Below are 21553 nucleotides of genomic sequence, written 5' to 3' on the forward strand. Positions count from 1 at the left end.
CCTAGAATTCCTTTAAGTTCAGGGCACACTTTTTGTCAAGGGACCAGAGAAAAGCTGGAAAGTTTTAAATAAAGACAAGTACAAATTTCCAGCTTCTCTCTTTGAGGGAATTTCATTTGGAACTATCTCTAAGTTTGAAAGCCCTCCCTTTAGACCCCTAAGCCAGGTATTTGCAGTGTTTTGTTCTTCTGAAACCCTGGCAATCCTCTTGTCTCCACCAAGCTTTCACCCCTTCAGCAGGTGGGCAGAAGTGGTTTTGGCCACAGAGGGCTCTGGTTTAGATTTAATTAGGTCTTTCCAGGTACGTTCATTAAGTTCCATCTATCAAGAAGCTCTTTTGCTCACTCAGTAAATTGTAACAGAAAGCAGGAAGGATTTGCACATAGTCAGCATGTTGCAGCTATGAGAAATACCGGAGCTAGCCTTCAGATAAAGAAATCCAATAGAAGGGACTCATTGCTGAACAAGTTATTTTAAGACACTTTTTCACTTTCTTAATGTTCTTTCTATTACAAATTCCATGACCAATAATGAGAACTGCCAAAGGAAAGCAATTTGCAGGGGCACTGCTTTTCTGTACTTTTCCTTTACAGCCATAAGAAATCACGGAGCAGTGACAGCACAGCACAGCTGTCACCACTGTTAATCTATACATGTATTTGTGTCTTTCAAAATAATTTGTCAGAGCATTTAGTTGACACAAAGGTGCCTCCAAACATTTCTGTAGTCTCCAGTACTCCAATAGCTTTCCTACTGTGAGCATTTGTTCCACTGTTTTCTTCCTAAGATGAAAATATGTCGAGGAATTAGTCAGTAAACATTTTGTTTCTTGAGCACATCTTTTGCTTCTTTCTATTTGGAGAGCAGCCAGACAGAGAGGGACCTGGGGGTGCTGGCTGACAGCTGACTGAACATAAGCCAGCAGTGTGCCCAGGTGGCCAAGAAGGCCAAGGGCATCCTGGCCTGTATCAGGAATAGTGGGGGCAGCAGGACCAGGGAAGTCATTCTGCTTCTGTACTCAGCACTGGTCAGGCCACACCTTAAGTACTGTGTCCAGTTCTGGGCCCCTCAATTTAAGAAAGATGTTGAGGTGTTTGAACGTGTCAAGAGAAGGGCACCAAGGCTGGAGAGGAGGCTGGAGCACAGCCCTGTGAGGAGAGGTTGGGGGAACTGGGGTTATTCAGCCTGGAGAAGAGGAGGCTCAGGGAAGAGCTCATTGCTCTCTACACCTACCTGAAGGGAGGTTGGGGTGGGGGTTGGTCTCTTCTTCCAGGCAACCAGTGACAGAACAAGAGGACACAGCCTCAAACTACACTAGGGCAGGTTTAGGCTGGATGTTAGGAAGAAGTTCTTCACAGAAACAGTGATTGGCATTGGAATGGGCTGCCCAGGGAGGTGGTGGAGTCACTATGCCGGGAGGTGTTCAAAAGGAGACTGGATGAGGCACTTGCTGCCATGGTTTAGTTAATTGGAAGGTGGTAGGTAGGACTCAAGGATCTCAAAGGTCTTTTCCAATCTGGTTAATTCTGTGATTCTTTTCTTCTGCAGTGAAAATCTTTCAGAAGTGTTATAGGAAACAGTGAAATTCCTTTATTGCTCTGCAGTATATGAGCCTGCTTAGCTCTGCCTTTTTACCTTTTTTTTTTTTTTTTTTTTTTTTAATCTGTATTAAGAACCTGTTTTTTTCCAGGGATTCCCTTGCTAATTGCTCATACTCTGTCATCAAAAATTTCAAGTTAAATTTAGGTTTCTCTGCTGTCACTCTGATCACATTTGCTAGAGAATGTAAATTCCCTTTTGTTCTACTTGGAAACCAACAAAAAAATCATTTGGAAAGAAGAAGTGAATTCAAGAAGCAAACTTCAGATCCAGGTATAAAGTTTGTTGAAGTCCAGGTGTGGGCCAGTTGAGAGAAGTCAAGGCTTATTCCAGTAGATTTGATAGCAGAGATGTTATGCTGACCAGACACTGTCTGGGAATTACAAGGCAGCTGAAATCAGCCAGATGGGATTTCACCACTGCTGAACTGATGGAGAGGAGTGCATGGTCCTCACGGTCTGAGGACTTTTTTTATCACTCAGTTTCTCCATCTCCAGAGCTGAAGCTCTGCAGGTAATAGGGCTGAAGGGCTGGTAAAGACCTGTTGCTTAAGTTCAGTGGAAGGATGAGGGCACTCTCATGGCAAAGAGTCAACTTTTGAATTAGGGAGCCACCTCCATCTTGCTCATTCTGCAGAGTCAAGTTCCACCAAATTGAGCCAAGCCAAGCCCCCAACTCATGCAGCATTCCAGCAAAGCAAAGAAATAAACAAGTCTTCACTTCTGTTGACCAAAGCACAGCATTTTCCTCTGCTGGGAGCCAAGACTCACTGAGATCTCTTGCTTTGCAGTGAAAGAAGGGCCTTCACAATAGAAAAGCTCAATGGCAGTAGTTGCTCCATGGGAGGATATTGAAAACAGCATCTTCCTTTCTTCCTTTCTTCCTTTCTTCCTTTCTTCCTTTCTTCCTTTCTTCCTTTCTTCCTTTCTTCCTTTCTTCCTTTCTTCCTTTCTTCCTTTCTTCCTTTCTTCCTTTCTTCCTTTCTTCCTTTCTTCCTTTCTTCCTTTCTTCCTTTCTTCCTTTCTTCCTTTCTTCCTTTCTTCCTTTCTTCCTTTCTTCCTTTCTTCCTTTCTTTTCTTCCTTTCTTCCTTTCTTCCTTTCTTCCTTTCTTCCTTTCTTCCTTTCTTCCTTTCTTCCTTTCTTCCTTTCTTCCTTTCTTCCTTTCTTCCTTTCTTCCTTTCTTCCTTTCTTCCTTTCTTCCTTTCTTCCTTCTCCTCTATTGTAGGAACATGGTGGCTCCTCTGGCTAAGTCTATTACCAGTTTCTCTTTCTCCTATTTTCCCTCTCCAGTCATTAGCGTTCAAAGACTAACTTGAAGTAATCACACCCATGGAAGGAAGGTTGTTTCCCAGTCCTTTACACTATCACAAGCATACACCCACATCTTGTGGGTGTAAAACCTCCATCTGCATCTATCACATCAAGCACCAAGGGTTGTGTGCCTGCTCCACCACTGGGGCTGGACAGGGGAAGGCACACAGTTCCTGCACTGGGGACATGTGGATCACCACATGTGTCATGTGGCTACCTGATCATGGTGCTGAGCCCTCATGAAGTCCCCTGTGGGGGCACTGCCAACCACTGACCTGGGCTAGGAGTGTCCCTTTTCCAGCTGATCACGCAACTGTACTCAAACACTATTCATAATCACAGAATTAACCAGGTTGGAAAAGACCTCTAGGATCATCAAGTCCAACTTATCCCTTCTAATTAACTAAACCATGGCCCTAAGTGCCTCATCCAGTCTCCTTCTAAACACCTTCTGGGATGGTGACTCCACATTTATTTTTTAAAGGAGAGGGGGGACTGTGACCGCTCTGTTGCACTACATCCCAATTTTGGCTGACTGAACAGCTCAGAAGTCCTTACCTGCAGTTTAAGGCAAAGCCACAGATCTTGCTTTTAGAGGCTTGCCAGGGTGAGACATGCTCCTGTTTCATTTCACCATTGTGGAAACAGAATTAGAGCCCCTGTTACAACTAATGCTTTCTGCTGGCACTTCCTGAAAGACTTGTCTAAAGCTTGGCAGTGGTTAAACCTAGTTAGTGACCGCAAGAGAAAGCATGGCTGCAAAGCTGAGAGTTATCTCTTCCTCTGCCGAAGGAAGACTTGGGCACTTGTGATCAACATCACGTAGAGAATGACATTTTCTCGTGCCCTTGCAAAGGAAATAATTGCTGACAGATCTCGTGCTTCAGCGGTACATCTCTCCCTTCTATGCTTCCCAAGTGTGTAGGTAGAGTAGCAAGCCTGAGGAAACCTTTTGTCCTTTTGTAAATTGAAAGAGAACAGCTGCTGCCTGCTCACAAAGATGAGAGCCAGAAAGTTAGGAGAAAAGTACTGTTAACCACTGACTTTTGAAACCTTGAAGAAAGAAATTCAATAATGAATGTAATTGAGGAGACAGTAATACAAAAAGGCTGCAGTTAGGATTTTTTCTGAGCTAGGAAAACTGCACTGGGTGGGGGTAAAACCCTCGATGTATTTCTGCAGGTATTTGCTGAGAGGAGAAGGAATTTCAAACACATTCTGGGGTTGTGCTGTATTATAATTACCAGTGCTACAGCAGTGCCTAGCAACTCTAATAAAGTGTCAGGGTCTTATTGGAGAAATCATTGTGTGAAGGAGGAATGAAGAAAAGAAGTGATTTACTGTCTTTTTAGGCATCTCAGGCAGAAAAGAGTGTGCAACAAACACCCAGATTGGCACTGTGTCAGCAGGTTTCAAAATGCAAGTCCTGTGAGAAAGGAAAGATGTAAAAAGCAAAGGTCGCCTTCCATATATTTAACTGGTAGAGGAAGCCATGTGGAGATTCTAAGCAGTGGGGAAGAAATGAGAGGAATCATTAAGCTAACAGCAAGGGAAATGTCTGAAGCTGCTTTAAGAAGCCATGAAGACACCTTTCAGAAGAAATAAGGCCAGTTTCACTGGGAGGAAGAAAATTCCAGTAGCAAGCTCTCAAAATACTATTTCCACCTCCATTCCTCATGTTCACATATTTCTAACAATCTGGTCGTGATGTTTCTATACCATTTTCCTTCTACTTGATATCTAATTGTCACTATACTATTGATCTGCCCAACTGTGAGTGGTTTCCAAGGGCAGCATACAAATCATCGTGGAGAATTTACACTCTCTGCTTAGCAGCTTGGCTTCAGCTATGCATGTTATTTCCTAATTTCTGTTGGGTTTTTGTTTCATTTTGGTTTGTTGGGTTTTGGTTGTTTGGGTTTTTTTTTTCTCCCAGCACTCTAATTGGTTTAGTATCATTCACCTCTCTGACTTATTTTTCCCATTTAAAAGAAGCTTCTGCTGTGAACAGAAGCCATGTCATTTTTTGCCCTGTTGCTTTGCTGCTCCCTAGCCAGGGCAAATATTTCTGGAGATCAATACTTTTTTTTTTTCTATGGCTTTATTTTCAGCCTTGTTGCTTTTTTGGTTTAGTTCCTTTCCCATTCGGTGCTTTGCTGAAACCTTTGTCGATAGGAGTTAATCAATAAGCAAACAGAACAAGCTAATCCCAGAACTAAAAAGGAAGTCCCAAGGGAAATACGATCTGTGCTTCCTTTAAAAAGAAGTCTGTAAGGCCCTCAGCCTCACTAAAGCTCACAGGGTTAATTAAAGGACTTTACAGAAAGAAAGTATCAAAGAACTGCACTTTTGTTCTTCATCTTGACCGAGATATTACTCAGTTCGCAGTTCGACTGAGTAACATCAATCATTCTATGACTCTATGATCTTGACCAAGATGTTACTCAGTTCATAGTTTGACATGATAATCCATTTACAGAGTCACAGAAACATTCATGAGCTGCCCATTCCAAAGTCTGACCATTCTTCCTGTAAAAGAATGTTTCCTAATATCCCTCCACCACACCAGTCTAAACCTACTCAATCACAGCTTGAGGCCATTCCTTCTTGTTCTATCACTAATTACCTGTGAGAAGAGACCAGTACCAACCTCTCCACAACATCCTTTCAGGTAACTGTAGACAGTGATGAGGTCTCACTCCAGCCTCCTTTTCTTCAAACTAACTATCCCCAGCTCCTTCAGTCCCTCCTCATAAGATTTATTCTACAGGCTCTTCACCAGCTTAGTTGCCCTCCACTCACTTCAGCACCTCCACATCCCTCTTATACTGAGGTGCCCAAAACTGAACACAGTACTCTTGGCATGGTCTCACCAAAGCTGAGTACAGGGGGACAATCACCTCCCTACTCCTGCTGGGCACAGCATTTCTAATCCCAGCCAGGATGCCATTGACCTTCTTTGCCACCTGGGCACACTGTTTGCTCATATTTAGTTGTTTGTCTATTACAACCACCAGGTCCCTTTTTGCCTGACAACTTTCCAGCCACACTGCCTGTAGCATTGCTTGGGGTTGTTGTGGCCCAAGTGCAGGACCTGGCATTTGGCCTTGTTGAAGCTCAGCCCATTGAGCTGGCAATTTTTTGCAGATAAGGCTAGGAGGTAGAGCAGGTTGGTTCTGGTGACCAAAGAACTGTGGGTAAAACACAAACTGCTGAAATCAAACCTAGGAAAAGGTGAAGATTCAACTGAGTGCTGCAACAGAGTTCTGGATAGGATGTGGTAGAGAGGGAAGAAAATCTAGCTGAGACCTGGAAACCAGACTCATTCATGCACCTTCTCATACCAGAGGAGCCTCATTAGTTACTGAACTCTCACGTCTGCTCTGCAAGGCACATGATTTTTTAGGCCTGTATTTTCACCCTGCCAAGGTCATCTGACTGCCAGGCTGCAGAGCTCCTGCCCCTCTGTAGACCACTTGTAGCACAGTTCCTTTGTGCCCTTGGCAGCTTTGCTGAGCCTCAGTGTGCAAGTCCCACTCTTTAATGCAGCTAATTTCTGTCTTCGTCTACTGACAGCCTAGTCATTCTAAGTTGCATCTTCTGGAAAGAGGGACAATCCAAGATGGTGCTTTCAGTTCACATGCTTCATTGACATGTCTGGTTCTAGTCCTCTGCAGGGAAAAGTTATGCAGTCATGAAGTAATCCATCACTTCGTAACTGTTGAAAAGTTCAGCCCTTGGTGAACTCAAGAAATGGGCAGAAGTTTTGCTGAGTGTGTCATGAAAGAACACACCCCCACATCTGAGACAGATGAGCTCAGACCAAGCTAATGCTGCCTCTCTCTAGTTCTGTAGACAGACCTTGAGCTGTTTCACTGTGTCCCATGTTGGAAAAGCACACAGAGCTGATATCCAAACGCTTACTGCCTCCATATGCAGCACATTCCCCCATAGTTCAGCTCTCTACTAAACCTTCACTTTTTAAAAAGTTCCTTATGTGGGAGAGGATAAAGCAGGGACAGCACAACCTTATTCAACAGCATAAATGGGTTTCTCTGGCAACCATCACCAAGCTGCAGTACATAGTATCTAAGTGTAGAAGCAGCTATATTTAGGTTCTGGGTCTGCTATTGCCCTTTTTCACTGCAGAAAATTGACATGTATCTGTGCCTCTAGTTTAATGGGAGAGGCAAGGGAAATCCACCCATCTACTGCCCCATGTGTCTCTGAAATTTGGAAAGGTCTGTCTGACTTTCATGCTCCTTCTCTTTTTATGTTTGTTTGGGGTTGAGTTTGGGTTTTTTTTTTTTCCTCTTTGTGCATTTCCAATTCTTAATAAGTTTCTTCAGCTGTTCCAAACTCACTGGTTAGTTTTCTTCATCTGTGTTTTTGTGCTGGGCAACAGACGCTGAGTTTGGTGCTCGCTTGAATCCTAAACCCCAGCTGAGACCTCTCAGTCATGTCTGTGGTACTTTGGCCCAGGTGGCCTTAGGAAAGCCGCAGACCAGAGAGGTCCAAGAAGTGGACTCTAGAAGTCATGATTATGTCACTCAATCCTATAATCCTGCTATCACTTTATAAGTGGGCAGCAAAGCCAAATCTTTCTCTTCTCTCTCCTTTCCTTCATCTCTCCAGAGGGAGTCATCTCTGGGTAGCTATGGGGCAGTAACCTGCCTGTGGCTTTCAAGGCCACAGCAAATTTCTTACTGCACAATCATGGCCTAACAGGAGACAATGGTGGGAGGAGAAGAAAATGAGCACTGGGGTTTGATGGTTTGGTTTGACTGGGGGGAGGGTTTAGGGGGAATTTTCATGTATCCTGTGTCTGTGTAAGGTGTTAAGGATTCATGTATTCTGTATTTGTTCTTTCCTGCACATCTTTGCATACACTTTGCTGCATTCCTCTCCAATTCAGCAAGAATGTTATTATTTTACTGCCTTTGAGAGTAAAACAACTAATTCTGTCTGCCCTATAAACCGTTGACAATGTCTCAGCTGCAGCCTGAGTCAAGAGGTGGCTGGAAACACTCTCCCATGCAATCCGCACTGGACTGAAGGTGACCAAGCAGAGATGCAGTGTGCAGCACTGGGTTTTCCAAGCTAGGCAGCTTGGAGACCTCTTACATTGGATGTTAGGAACAAATTCTTTACTATGAGGGTGGTGGAGCACTGGAATGGGTTGCCCAGGCAGGTGGTTGGGGCCCTCTCCCTCGAGACACTCAAGGTGAGGCTTGACGGGGCCCTGGATGACCTGGTCTAGTGGAGATGTCCCTGCTGAATATAGCAGGGCTGGACTAGATGACCTCTAGAGGTTCTTTCCAACCCAGATAATTCTATGATTCTACATTGGCGGGGGGGGGGGCATGGCACCATAAGCCTCAGAGGACCTGGAACTGTTAATCCAACTCATATTGCATAGGGCTCAAGCACCTGAAAGCAGGTTCCTGATTGTCATTTTAATCATCCTAAATGTTTCTAAACTCCAGAGCCTGGCTTCTCCATTGTCTGGTAGTGTTTCAGCCACAGACAAAAGTCAGATGTGAACGTCCCCAGGATCACTGTAGGTGTAGGAGATAGGTTAACAGCCCTGCTTATTATCTCAGTAGCTGGGAAGAGACATGTAATTACTCTTTTCAAAATGTCTGTGGAAATGACTGAGACACCTGGGGCTGTTCAGTCTGGAGAAGACTGAGAGGAGATCTTATCACTGTGTACAAATATCTCAGGGGTGAGTGTCAAGTGGATGGGGACAATCTCTTTTCAGTGGTCAGCAGCAATAAGCCAAGGAGCAATGGCTACAAAGTGGAACACAGAAGGTTTCACCTCAACATGACGAGAAACTTCTTTACAGTGAGGGTGACAGAGCACTGAAACAGGCTGCCCAGAGAGGCTGTGGAGTCTCCTTCTCTGGAGACTTTCAAAACCCACCTGGATGCATTCCTGTGCGAACTACCCTAGGGGATCCTGCCATGGCAGGGGAGTTGGACTCTATGATCTCTGGAGGTCCCTTCTAACATCTAAAGTTCAGTGGTTCTGTGAAACAGTTGCTAGAGAGTGATGAGTATCATCACATTTTGATGAGCAGATCTCCAGTAAAATGTCTGAGTTTGAGCAATCGAAATAGTGGCATCTAAAATCATGAGGCCCTTCTCTGAAAGGGCTGGTTCTATATATAATACAGAGAAATCAGCAAGAGCAACATCTAAGGGAGTTAAAAATAATTCTGAAATATTCTGGAAGAAATGAGTTATGAGGAACTTTCCATGATGACCTTGTAATTTTTTTGTTGTATCTGCCCTTAATATCACTTGATTTCACAAATCACAGAACTGTCAGGGTTCAAGTGACCTCAAAAATCATCCAGTTCCAACCCCCCTGCCATGGGCAGGGACACCACACACTAGATCAGGTTGCTCAGAGCTACATCTAGCTTCTACTACCTCCCTGGGTAACCTAGTGTCTCGCCACCCTCATGGTGAAGAATTTCTTCCAACCATCCAATCTGAACCTACCCACTTTTAGTTTTGCTCCATTCCACCTAGTCCTATCACTGCGTTTCTGTGGTCATTCCTTCTCCCAGTTTACCACACTGGGATAATGACAGCATCCCCATTTAGAAAAGAAATCACTAGAAATCAAAGGGAAAAGATTGTATGTTTCCAATCATTAATGCATATAGGAAATACCTATAAACAGGGACTAAGAAGAACAACAATGCTTTTTCTATGTGTTTGGCAGGTACATTGCAAATAACAGTGAGAGCTTCACATTCAGGGATTGCCTCACAAGCTCATTATGGTTTGAATGAGCATAATGTTTTTTAAAGTATCAAAATGGTTTTAAAAGATAAAAATAATACAATACAAATGTTAAAATTAGTTTCAAAGATCAAGCCTTAGTCTGACACAGGTATTACATAAGTCTCTCCCAACAGCCAGCCCATAGGAGGAACTCTCAATTTTCCTCAATATCCTCAATTTTCCCATGGTGATTTAGCAGACTTCTGGGCAAACCAGCAGCAATTTCATAATTCCCCAGGCAAGTTCTTGGCATCAGTTGCCACCACAATTAAAGTAATTGTCTGTTGCTCAAGGTGATGAAAACATTTTGTTCGGAATCCAAATTGTTATTTTAAGTCCTAACTTATTCCACACCTTCTTCTGGAAATGATGATTACAAAGTGGTGAGAGGTGGACTGAACGAGGGGATAAGGAAAATCATTTGAACCATCAGGTTCCAAGGATGGTCTGAGGCCCAAATGGCTACTTACCCGTAGAGTGACACAAAGATCCATTCTGGCGCCAGTATCGTTAAGCATCTTTACTAGCAGCCTTGATGAGGGAGGATGAAGATGCTTTCTGCAAATTCTCAGGTATGTCAAAAGAGGAAAGCAGTCAGTATGCCAGAGACAAGGCTGGAGAAGGCTGAAATGAACTTCAACACAAAGTGAAACACTAAGCCAAATTCTGGTGAGAAATAACCCCACACGTGAGATAGGCAGAGGTCTGACTGGCTGGAAAACAGCTTTGCAAATAAGGTCTAGAGGTCCAGGAGCCAGTAATGCACCCTTGGCCAACAGCATCCTGGCACTTGCAAGAGCAAAGAACTAGTCTGAAGTTTTGAGACCACAACTGGAGTGCTATATCCACTTTCGGCCACTGTAGTGCAAGAACTATGTTGTCACTCTGGAGTTAACCTAGCAAAGGTAACAAAGAGGCTGCCACAGATGATTTATAAGGAGAAGCTGAGGCATGGTGAGCCAAAAGGAGTGATAGGGAAGGGGAGACATGCTGTCTGCGAATACTGAACAAGCCTCTTCTTGGAACTGCATGTTGAAAGGGCAAGAAACAGCAGACACAAGTTGAAACAAGTTCAACTCGGTGTGAGAAAAACACTTTGTGACTGCAACTCTTTCACTTTAAAATGTGATCTGCCGGGAAACCAGGTCCTTCTGCTGGGCACCGGCCAGCTTTAGTCACACAGATTAGAAACTTTACTTACTAGAGCTTAGAGGAAAGGAGGTTCAGGGGAGACCTTCTTGCTCTCTACAAATATCTGAGAGGAGGATGGAGCAAGGTGGGGGTAGGTCTCTTTTTTCAAGTAACAAGCAATAGGACAAGATGAAATGGTTTCAGGGTGCACCAGGGGAAGCTTAGGTTGGATATTAGGGGAAAAAAAATCTTCCCTCAAAGGGTTTTCAGGTTCTGAAACAAGATATTGTGTGGTTTACCACCCCTTGAGATGTGTGAAAGATATGTACATGTGATGCTGAGTAACATGATTTAGTGGTGACCTGGAAGCGCTGGGTTAATGGTTGGTCTTGATGATCTTGAAGGTTTCTTCCAATGAAAACAATTCTATATTCTATGCTTTTCTAGGGGGGGAAAAAAAAAGAGAAAAATATCAAACCAAAACCTCTCAAACCTCAGCACTCAGCTATGACAAGAGCAAAACTCCTTCCCTGTGCCCCAAAAGGCTACCAGTATACCGGCCAAAACAAAGGCACCAAACCTAATCTCTCTCATGAGGACAAAAAATGAAAAGGGCTCTTTATTCTATTGCAAAATGACACCCAAAGACAGGTTAAAGTGCCACAACACTTTCAGAAGAATGAAGTGGCCGTTTCCAAGCTGTGTTCCTTCCCTCCCAGTGGGCTGGTTCAGATAGTGTCCAACCTAACTGTAGTCACCAAAGGCTGAGCTCTCTCAAGGGGCAAGAGACTTGCTTGACAGAATTCCAGATATTATTTTCTGCTCTTTCTCCTGACAAATATAATCTTAGTCTTTAGAGTTTTCTAGCTTGAAAGACACAAAGTCAAAAGTTAATTTTTGGCTCCTTTAAGGTAGCATTAACTCAGTCAGAGTTACAAAATACAGGCAGGAAACAAAGGTTTTTGTTGGCTGAAAGTTTAAAATCAAGCTGAAAAAAAGCAGCCACTGCTGTGTTTTCCAGTTTAGGACTAGGATGCACATGACAAGTATTTAGGGCTCTGGTGCTAGTGGGCTAGGGATTGCTGTTACTATTGCTTACAGCAGTGGGGGTTTGCAGCTCATGAAAGACCAACAACATAACAAGCAGATGAAATGTGTGGACTGTTGCTTACACAGCACCAACATCTTTATAAAAGAAACAGATCTTTTTTTAGGCTTTTCATCAATTCTGTCACAAACTGCCAAGAATAAACAGTCCCTCCCCTGCCTCACTAACTTATCAGCCCAAGCATCAAGCTGTAGTCTTAAATCCTGATGCCAAAAATCTTACTGATTTACCAAAACAAATATTAACAAAGAGATTAAGTGAAGGGATACATTTGCATTCTTTTTGAGAACATGTGGGTCTAATACTTGCCTCCATTTGGACAGGGAACAAATAAATCAAGATTATGATCCCTCCTTGCTGTTCAAAAGGAGGCAGGTGAGGGCTAGCTAATAAAGATTCTGACTCAAATCAAGTCAGCCATCAAACCTTAAAAAATCCTGTTCACAACAAATTAAAACGAGAAGAAAAGACACATGCCATCATCCCACAAATATCCTGTGAGAGACCTCCATGTGGTGGGAGGTTCCTTTAATTCTATGTAACATTATAGCTTTCCTTTTTATTCCTTTTTTTTTTCTTTTCTTTTTCGAGATGGATGAGTGAACCTGGTGGTGGTGCAGGGAAATGGAACTGCATCTTTCAAATTATCATTGTCTCTTAATCAGAGTATGGAGTTTTAATGGGTTTATAATTAAGATCTAGTAAGGAAAAGTAAAGACATAGGAAATCCTACTTCTAGTCCTAGCTATTTCAGCAGAGAAACTGAGGGAACCATTTTGCTGTGGTATCTTAAACAGAAACACCAAATAATTAATACCACAAATATTCATCGTAAGCAGCTAAAGTGTCGAGTCCCTTGATATTGTGCTTACAGGGTGGTTTCTTGAAAGAAATGGGGAGTAAAAGGAATGGTTCTCCTTGTGGATGCATTGTTTTGATAGTGGATAGGTAAGAATCACCCAGAGCTTTGAAGAGAAAGCAGGGAAAAGATGCAGGGCACTTTTTTGAATCAAGCTGGACCAGCATGGCCAGGCCATGCTATATTCATGAGAGGGACTGCAAAATCCTTTTATGCTGTCTTTTTTTGGAGCCTGAATAACTTCTCTTTATAGTAAACTGGTGCTTTTCATATGTTTCAAGTCTTTGGAAACGAAGCAAAAGCAGTAAAACCCAGCCAGCATGTGGACAGGGTTCCTGTCATGGAGAGGCTGCACACCAGGACCTCCCCACATCCTTCATTACCCAGAGCAGAGTCACAGATGACTCAGCCTTGCTGTTCCCTCAGCCCCTGGAAAACTGGCCCAGCACAATATCAGGCATACTCACAGCATATGCTGCTTTCCAGGTGTCCTGGTTCAAGCCAGAACAGAAGTGGTTCTGTCCAGTGAATTTATTTTTCAGCTCAGTCTTTTCTCAGTGACAACACTTTCCAAAGCTAATCAAATGTGCTCACAGACAGTGGCTGCCTCTAGCAGTGATAACACTAATGTTTAGTTGCTACCCAGGACAGGTGTCTAGAAAGGCACTGCTTATACTTGCTGTAAGGTCACTGCTAGATCTTGTGCCCAATGCTGGGGTGTGGTAAGTAAGAATTGTCACCTGCAGGGAGGAGCAGACAGGACAAGTGATGCTAAACTGACCAACAAGGGATTCCATTCCGTCTATGTTATACTCAGTATAAAGCCGATAGATCATGAGGGTCAAGCCTCTACTGCAGTCTAAGGTGACGAACAAGAGGTTCCATTCCATCTGTCATAGTTGGTACAAAGCTGAGGCATCATGAGGGTCAAGCCTTTTCTTCAGTGGTTGGCACCTGAGGAGGAATCTGTCCATTTTGCCTCCCAAGCCATGTGTTCCTGAATCCAGTTCCCATCTGCTGCTGAGTCCATTCTGGAGCTTCCCTGTGCCTGCCCCCATCATCAGTGGTGACAGCAATGTAATTACCATCATGGGGTTGGGTTCAATATTGGTTTGTATCTATCTCATTGTATTGATATTATTCTCGTTAAAGCTGTCTCGCTTTTCCTTTTTAAACCATCAGACTCGCTCCCTTACTACCTTTCTCTTCCCTTTGCCACTCATCTAGTGGCTAGCCCAGCTCTAACCCTTCACACCAAGACACAAAGGGCAAGAGTTTGTGTTTTCAACTAATCCATTAACAGTAAGAAAATAATCACCTTTTCTGTTGAATCTGCTCTGCAGCTTGTCATCCTGCACTGCTCCCCTGGTAGTTTTCTGCTGCTCTTTCCCCTTACTCACTGCTATGGGGGAAACACTGAGAGGAAGGCAATGGCCTGGTGATACCCAGTAGGCAGGGGAGGTTATGCATGCTGCACTTAATGACTCTTAACAAGGACCAAGATTAAGCGTGATTAGATTCACCTGGCACATAGTTTGACCGTGAAAGGATTATTGAGTAGCTGAGAGAAGTCGTTTTCCTCAGTTCTTGAATTGTCTGGCAGGATGAGGGTGGCTTAATGGCCAAAGTATAATGTACTGGCAAGCAGCCTGCAATCATTTTTTTCACGTCTTTAGAAAGAGAAAGTGCTGCTGTGTCTGTACCCAGCTGCACCTTCTTGCCTCCTGGACATCTCCTGGCTACTGTAGGACCAGAGATGGGTGCCAGAGGACAGGAATGAAGGGAAGGGCTGTGGGAGAAGGTGCAAAGGCCTGAGACACCAGGCTGATCTCTCCCTCCAAGGCACACCATCATGTGTGGGATTGCTTTGGTTGCAGCTGCCTCTAGAGGGCTCATTGCCTTCGTGGAGAGGCAGCAGCCTTTGTCCTCCCCTTCCACAGCATCACTGCGTGAGCGTTAAATGCCTCGAGTGTCACCTTGCTTTGCAATATTTCCTTTATTTCTATGAGGATCTCCAGTGGCTTGACCTCAAAACTAAAGATGCAGGGTACAAGGGTCTGTGTGCCCTCGCTCTAGCAGCATGACTTGGACAGGCAGGAGAGTTGGGCAAGAAGAGATGTAGTGAAATTCAGCAAGGACAAATGTAGAGTCTTGCACCTGGGAAACAACTCCAGGTATCAGTATAGGCTGGGGACTGACCTGTTGGAAGGCAGTGAAGGAAAAAAAGGGTCTGGAGGTCCTAGTCGATAGGAGGTTGAACATGAGCTAGCAGTATGCTCTTGTGGCCAGGAGGCCAATGCCATTCTGAGGTGTATTAAAAGGAGTGTGGCTAGTAGGTCGAGAGAGGTTCTCCTGCCCCTCTGCTCTGCCCTGGTGAGGCTGCATCTGGGGTACTGTGTCCAGTTCTGGGCTCCCAAGTTCAGGAGGGACATGGAGCTGCTTGAGAGAGTCCAGCACAGAGCCACAAAGATAATTAGGGAAATGGAACACCTCTCTTATGAGGAGAGACTGAGGGAGCTGGGGCTGTGCTGCTTGGAGAGGAAGAGACTAAGGGGTGACCTTATTAATGTTTATAAACATGTAAAGGGTGAGTGCCAAGAGGATGGAGCCAGGCTCTGCTCAGGGGTGCTCAATGACAGGACAAGGGGCAATGGGTGGAAGCTCTGGCAGAGGAAGTTCCATGGAAATATGAGGAGGAATTTTTTCACCTTAAGGGTGACAGAACACTGGAACAGTCTGCCGAAGAGAGTCATGGAGTCTCCCTCCCTGGAGATATTCAAAACTCACCTGGATGTGTTTCTGTGTGATCTGGTATAGGTGATCCTGCTCTGCAGAGAGGTTGGACTGGATGATCTTTCAAGGTCCTTCCAGCCCAAGACTGGACACAGTATTCCAGATGTGGCCTCACCAGGGCAAAATAGAGGGGGAGGAGAGCCTTTCTCAACCTACTAACCACAGCCCTTCTAAACACCCTAGAATGGCATTGGCCTTCTTGGCCATCAGAGCACATTTCTGCCTCATGGTCAACCTTCCATCCACCAGGACTTCCAGATCCTTTTCCCCCTCACTTCTCTCGTTATGTGGAGAGTTCAGCCTTTAATCTCGCAGGTTCTGCCATCTGCTGTGAAAATCAACGGAAAGGGTCTCGCTGGCAAGGTTGAAACAAGGACAGAGCACTAGTCCCTGAGAAGGCACATGTGATTTAGCCTGCATGTCCAGGACATGAGTGTCAAAATCTAAGCCTGGTAGAAAATTGCTAGCAAGTTCTCAGCAAACTGATCTTTCTTTCCTCTGTGGAGGTATCTCCACGTGCCTTCCACTTCAGTAGTGTCTATATCCCTCTCCTTTGAGGAATATCACTGCTTAGGTTTATTTCTCTCCTTAGAGACTGGAGCTTCCAGCAGGGAGCAGCTTCTGCAGTAAGGATGAACCAAGCTGAGATTCTGGCTACTGGAGTTCAATCCTCTGGCATAAATCAATAAGCAGTGTACAAAATACCAGTGTAATAAACCTTTATTGAATCAAAAGCATGAGTCAAAGCAACAGGAAAAACACAAACACCAAGCATCAGAAAGGGAACAAACATGCAGCTCAGCAGTGCTGTGTGCCAAGTGCCCCAGCACACGATAGGAGACTGTCATGTTGTTGACAGTATTTTGTCATAATTATCTGCAATTTGCTTACACATGTTGCTCAGCACAGATAAAACAATGATCAGCTGCTCCTTGGCTTCTTACTGCAAAGTGACTCTTTCAGGGCTGAAACACTCCTTTTAATCCCCGTTCCAGAATGCCTCCATGGTGAGAGGGTGAATATTTGGATGGACGTAGGCAACTGGATTTATGTCTCTCACAGGATGCCAGATTGATTTCATGCACTCCTGGAGGACTCAGTCTCTGGGGACTGCTCATGTTTCCTTCCTGTTCTTGATTGATAAACTTTGTCTTGTGGCTACATGCTTCAGAAAGCCTATTTGCATATATATTGCCAGTGATTATTCACTCATGGTTTCTATTAGAGAAGCACACAGAAGTATCTTCTGGCATGCTGTCCTATAGGTGCTACATGAACATAAACCTTTATGACAGTTCTGCCACAGAAGTTTTCTGGTGTTTAAGAGATGAACAAGAGCTTGATCATTCTCAGCATTTACTGCTGCTGCAGAGCTAAAAGGAGAAGGATCCTTTCTTCAAGCATTGTTCTTTATTTGCACAGAGTTCACAGTCAGCCACCTCTCCTGAGGGAGCAAAGGGCAACATAATAAAGTCCTCGTAAGCCAGGCCACGTTCCTCCTTCGAGACCATCTGAGATCAGTCTATTCCACCAGCCAGTCTCTTTAGATGTAATCTCACCTAATTGATAGTCCAGATTTTGCTCAGAGTAACACAGGCCTTTCCCAAGAATACCACCAGGGGATTTACTCTGAAGCTGGGTAATTATGAGTGGTGAGATGTGTGGGAGACTATTGGCAAGTGCTTGGAGCAATGGTCACCACTGCTTTCTTGGAATTTCACCCCTGAACAAGTGTAAACTCTGGACAAGCTGGAAAAATATTTTGGGAAAATACGTTATCAGCCCAGAAATTCCCAAGAGATATAAATCACTGCAATGTGTTGGGGATGGGTCTATGCCTACCAAGCCCCTCTCGTTACTGTTTAGCACACTCAGGGGCAAGAGGAGGTCTCTGTGTTTACAGACCGACTGCCAGGTGTGGCAGCTGCACTGGAGAACCTGACTGTGCCGGTACCGGTTGTCCCTGTACAGAAAAAGGAACATATGATGAAAGCAGTTTGCCTCTCAAAGGATGAATCTCTCCTCTTTAAATGACATCACTACTGTAGAGCTTAAAAGTGGCAATGAGATTTTTACCACCCATTGTTCCCTGCTAGTAGTATGCCGTGAGACTGTAACCATCAAGTTCAAAACCTGGTGCCTTCCTGAATTTGTATTGCTTCATTTCATGAGGTAAGACTTCTGTGTTGTAGTCTATTTTGCCCGGATTTCAAACAAAGCAAGCATGAATCAGTGTAAGGACCGAAGTCCCCTATGAAGAATTGTCTACTATCTTGCCTCTTAAATTTCAGCCTCATGAATTATAAAGTCTAAACAATATGCCTCTTCTTTTTATTAGCCTATCAAACTAAGTGGCACCACTTTATTGTCCTAGCTGCTAAAAAAACCTTGTCCAAAAGCTGGCTTTTTTAGTGCCCAATTAATAAGCTCAATTTTATAGCCTAACTAGACAAACCTCTTTATTGCAAATGTAACCTCAGAAAACTACTTTACTTGCCAAATGGAATATCAGCCACATTAGCAGTGCAGTTCACAAATGGCTTCCATTGACAACACCAAAATCTCCTCCTGCTGACCAAAATATTAGAGCAGTGAGTATTTGATATGTTCCCTTCTAATTTCATGTTCAGTCAGGGTGATGGAGATGAGCTTTCTTTACTGAGCCGTGTTTCCACTCCCCAGTGGAGAGGTGCACAGGGAGCCTCCACTTCCAAAAGAGCTTTGGGTACTTTCAGCATCTCAATAAGTTTGAGCAAGCATAAATCTGTCACAAACATATATGCTGTATGAGAGCCTGCACTGTGTGCTTGCAGCCCAGAAGGCAAATCATATCCCTAGCTGTATCCCCAGCAGCATGGGTAGCAGGCAAGAGGGGACTCTACCCCTCTAACTCTGCTCTCTGTGAAAGACCCCACCTGCATTGCTGTGTGCAGCTCTGGAGCCCTCAACACAGAAAAGATATAGACCTGTTAGAGCAGCTCCAGAGAATGTCACAAAAATGATAGAACACCTCTGCTGTGAAGAAAGTTTGAGAGAGCTGGGGTCGGTCAGCCTGGAGAAAAGAAGGTTGTAGGGGGAAGTTACTGTGGCCTTTAGGTACTTAAAGGGGATCTGTAGAAAGATGGGGACAAACCTTTTACCAGGGCCTGTCGTGACAGGACAAGGGATGACTGTTTTAAACCAAAAGAGGGGAGATTTAGGCTAGCTAAAAGGAAAAATATCTTTTGCAATGAGGGTGATAAGAAGTTGCCCAGTAAATGCCCCAACACTAGAAACATTTAAGGCTAGGTTGGACTGGGCTCTGAGCAACCTGCTGTAGTTGAAGATGTCCCTGATAACTGCAGGGGGGTTAGACTAGATGACTTTCAAAAGGACCTTCCTACCCAAATCATTCTATAGTTCCAGAATTTGTTACATGCAGTTTTAGTATATGTACCTACTCTCTCTCTATATATATATATATAAAAAATACAATATATATACACACATCTATTTTCTAGATGATTCTCTACCAGATGCTTAGCTGCCACTTCTGTAAGATACAATTCCTAGTTAATATTGGAACACCTCTGCTACGAGGATAGGCTGAGGGAGCTGGGGTTGTTCATCCTGGAGAAGAGAAGACCTTCCAATACCTGAAGGGATCTGACAGGAAGGCTGGAGAGGGAGTTTTCATAAGGGTGTCTAGCAATAGGACAAGAGGGAATGGTTTTAAGCTGAGAGATAGTAGGCTTAGGAAGTTCTTCAGTATGAGGTGTGGTGAGATGCTGGAATGGGGTGCCCAGGAAGGTTGTGGATGCCTCCTCTCTGGGGATGTACAAGGCCAGATTGGATAAGACCTTTAACAGCTGAGTGGAGAGGCATCCCCGCCCATGGTGGGGAGGCTGGGGTAGATGATCTCTAAAGGCCCTTCCAAACAAAGGCATTTTATGATCAAGCAAACCAGTGTTCACTGGAACTTCTCAGTACCTCCCCAAAGCTGATGGAGAATCTATACGCCAAATGTAAGGCAGCCTTCTGTTTACTTTGCAGAGAGCAGAGCTTTAATTTTTAATGTTACAGAGATGCTCTTTATCACTATCTTCTGTATCTTCAAGCATATCAATATTGCACAACTGCTGCTAAAACAGTAGCTCAAGGTGCAGCTGAACATCTGTATCACTCTCTTTTTCCATTAGGCTGAGTATCCAGCATGTCAGGATCACATGTGCTTACCCCTAAAAATGTCTGTTCAGTTTGCTGCTGAAAGCAGAGTGAAAGTTTCCTAAATACTTCAAACTTTTGCTTTGAATTTGTGTGACAGGATGAAATTTCAAATTGCTTTAGCCAGGTAGGATGCGGCTCCCTGCTACAAGCTCCTAGATGGATTGTCTTCAGAAGCCACCACATTTCTTACTGTCCAGCAGCAAGGATGCAATAAACCTTATGAGGAAAGGCTGAGGGAGCTGGGTCTCTCTGGGTTGGAGAGGAGGAGACTGAGAGGTGACTTCATCATTGTTTATAAATATGTAAAGGGTGAGTGCCAGTAGGATGGAGCCAGGCTCTGCTCCATGATGCCCAGTGATAGGACAAGAGGCAATGAGAGCAAGCTTGGAGCACAGAGAGTTCCATGTGAACATAAGGAAAAAAAAAATTCACTGTGAGGGTGATGGAACACTGTAACAGGCTGCCCAGAGAGGTTATAGAGTTTCTGTCTCTGGAGATATTCAAAACCTGCCTGGACACATTCCTGTGTGACCTACTCTAAGTGATCCTGCCCTGGCAGGGGGTTTGGACAAGATGATCATTCAAGGTCCCTTCCAAGACCTAACGTTCTGTGATTCTGTAACCTAGCTACTGTAAGAGGGTCAATTTAAGGAATAAGGTAATTACCAATTTCACCCCAGAGAAGAAATATTTAATGCAAGCAGTTCTGCTTTAGACAACATTTTGTCACTGGTGTTATGTAAATCTACTACAGTGAGTCAAAGACCCTGAGAAGGAGTCAGAGGGTCTAGATGGCTTAAAGAAATGGGGGGGGAAGAGCAGTAATTGGTCTGGGCTGTTTCTATTCATGCAAGTATACCCAGAGTAACTCCTTCATATATGACCTCATTAGTGTTTATAAATATATAAAGGGTGAGTGCCAAGAGGATGGAGCCAGGCTCTGGTCGGTGATGCTCAATGAGAGGACAAGGGGCAATGGGTAGTAGTTGAAGCATAGGAAGATCTATGGAAACAGGAGGAAAGTTTTTTCACTGAGGGTGACAGAACACTGGAGCAGGGGGGTTATGGAGTCTCTGCCTCTGTAGATATTCAAAACCCACCTGGATGCCTTTCTGTGTGATCTGGTATAGGAGATCCTGCTCTGGCAAGGGGGTTGGACCGGATGATTTCTCAAGGTCCCTTCCAGCTCCTAACCTTCTGTGATTCTGTGTGAAAGAGTAGAATCAAACATATGCAACAGCTTCACCCAGAGTTTGACCTTAGTTCAGGATTTGAGAAGCTCCTAACATCTGGCATTTCTTTTCAAGAACTGTAGCTTGCCAAAGATATTCTCTCCCACTTCGACGAGTTTCACCATCCCTGAAAAACTGCCTGGGTGTCCAGTGCATTCATATGTTTAGCTCTGCATCAAAACCAGGAATCTCCTCGAAGAGTATAAGCAGCAAAGAAACACTTTCTTTCGAGTGTGGGACCCAAGACATCTCTATGTATACAAAAGCTATCACAGATTATCTGAGAGGATTTTTTTCAAAGCATTATTCAGGGCTCATTTGCTAATTGTCTCTTTCCCATTAATTTGTGTTGCAAACAGAAGCCAGCCATGGCAGAGGCAAAGCCTTCTTGCACACCAAGAAGATATAGCCAGGCATAGTGTGGCCTGACCTGCTGGTGGAGTGACTCACCCACAGGAAGAGGACAAAGCTAGAGCAATGGAATCCATCGGGCTGAGGTAGGAGCCAAACTTTG

At 44.2% G+C, this 21553-nt stretch overlaps 1 protein-coding gene across 1 annotated transcript in view; it reads left to right on the plus strand.

Moving 5' to 3' along the window:
- The window catches only part of PHACTR1 (phosphatase and actin regulator 1), a 450233-nt gene that overhangs the window by 46315 nt on the left and 382365 nt on the right, over positions 1 to 21553 (plus strand). Inside the window, exon 2 of the mRNA XM_064160941.1 lies at positions 21399 to 21536. The gene's annotated coding sequence lies outside the window, so the exon portion shown is untranslated. The remainder of the gene's footprint in view (positions 1 to 21398; positions 21537 to 21553) is intronic.

The sequence above is a fragment of the Pogoniulus pusillus genome, chromosome 21 (assembly GCF_015220805.1).
Source record: "Pogoniulus pusillus isolate bPogPus1 chromosome 21, bPogPus1.pri, whole genome shotgun sequence".
Taxonomy (NCBI): Eukaryota; Metazoa; Chordata; class Aves; order Piciformes; family Lybiidae; genus Pogoniulus; species Pogoniulus pusillus.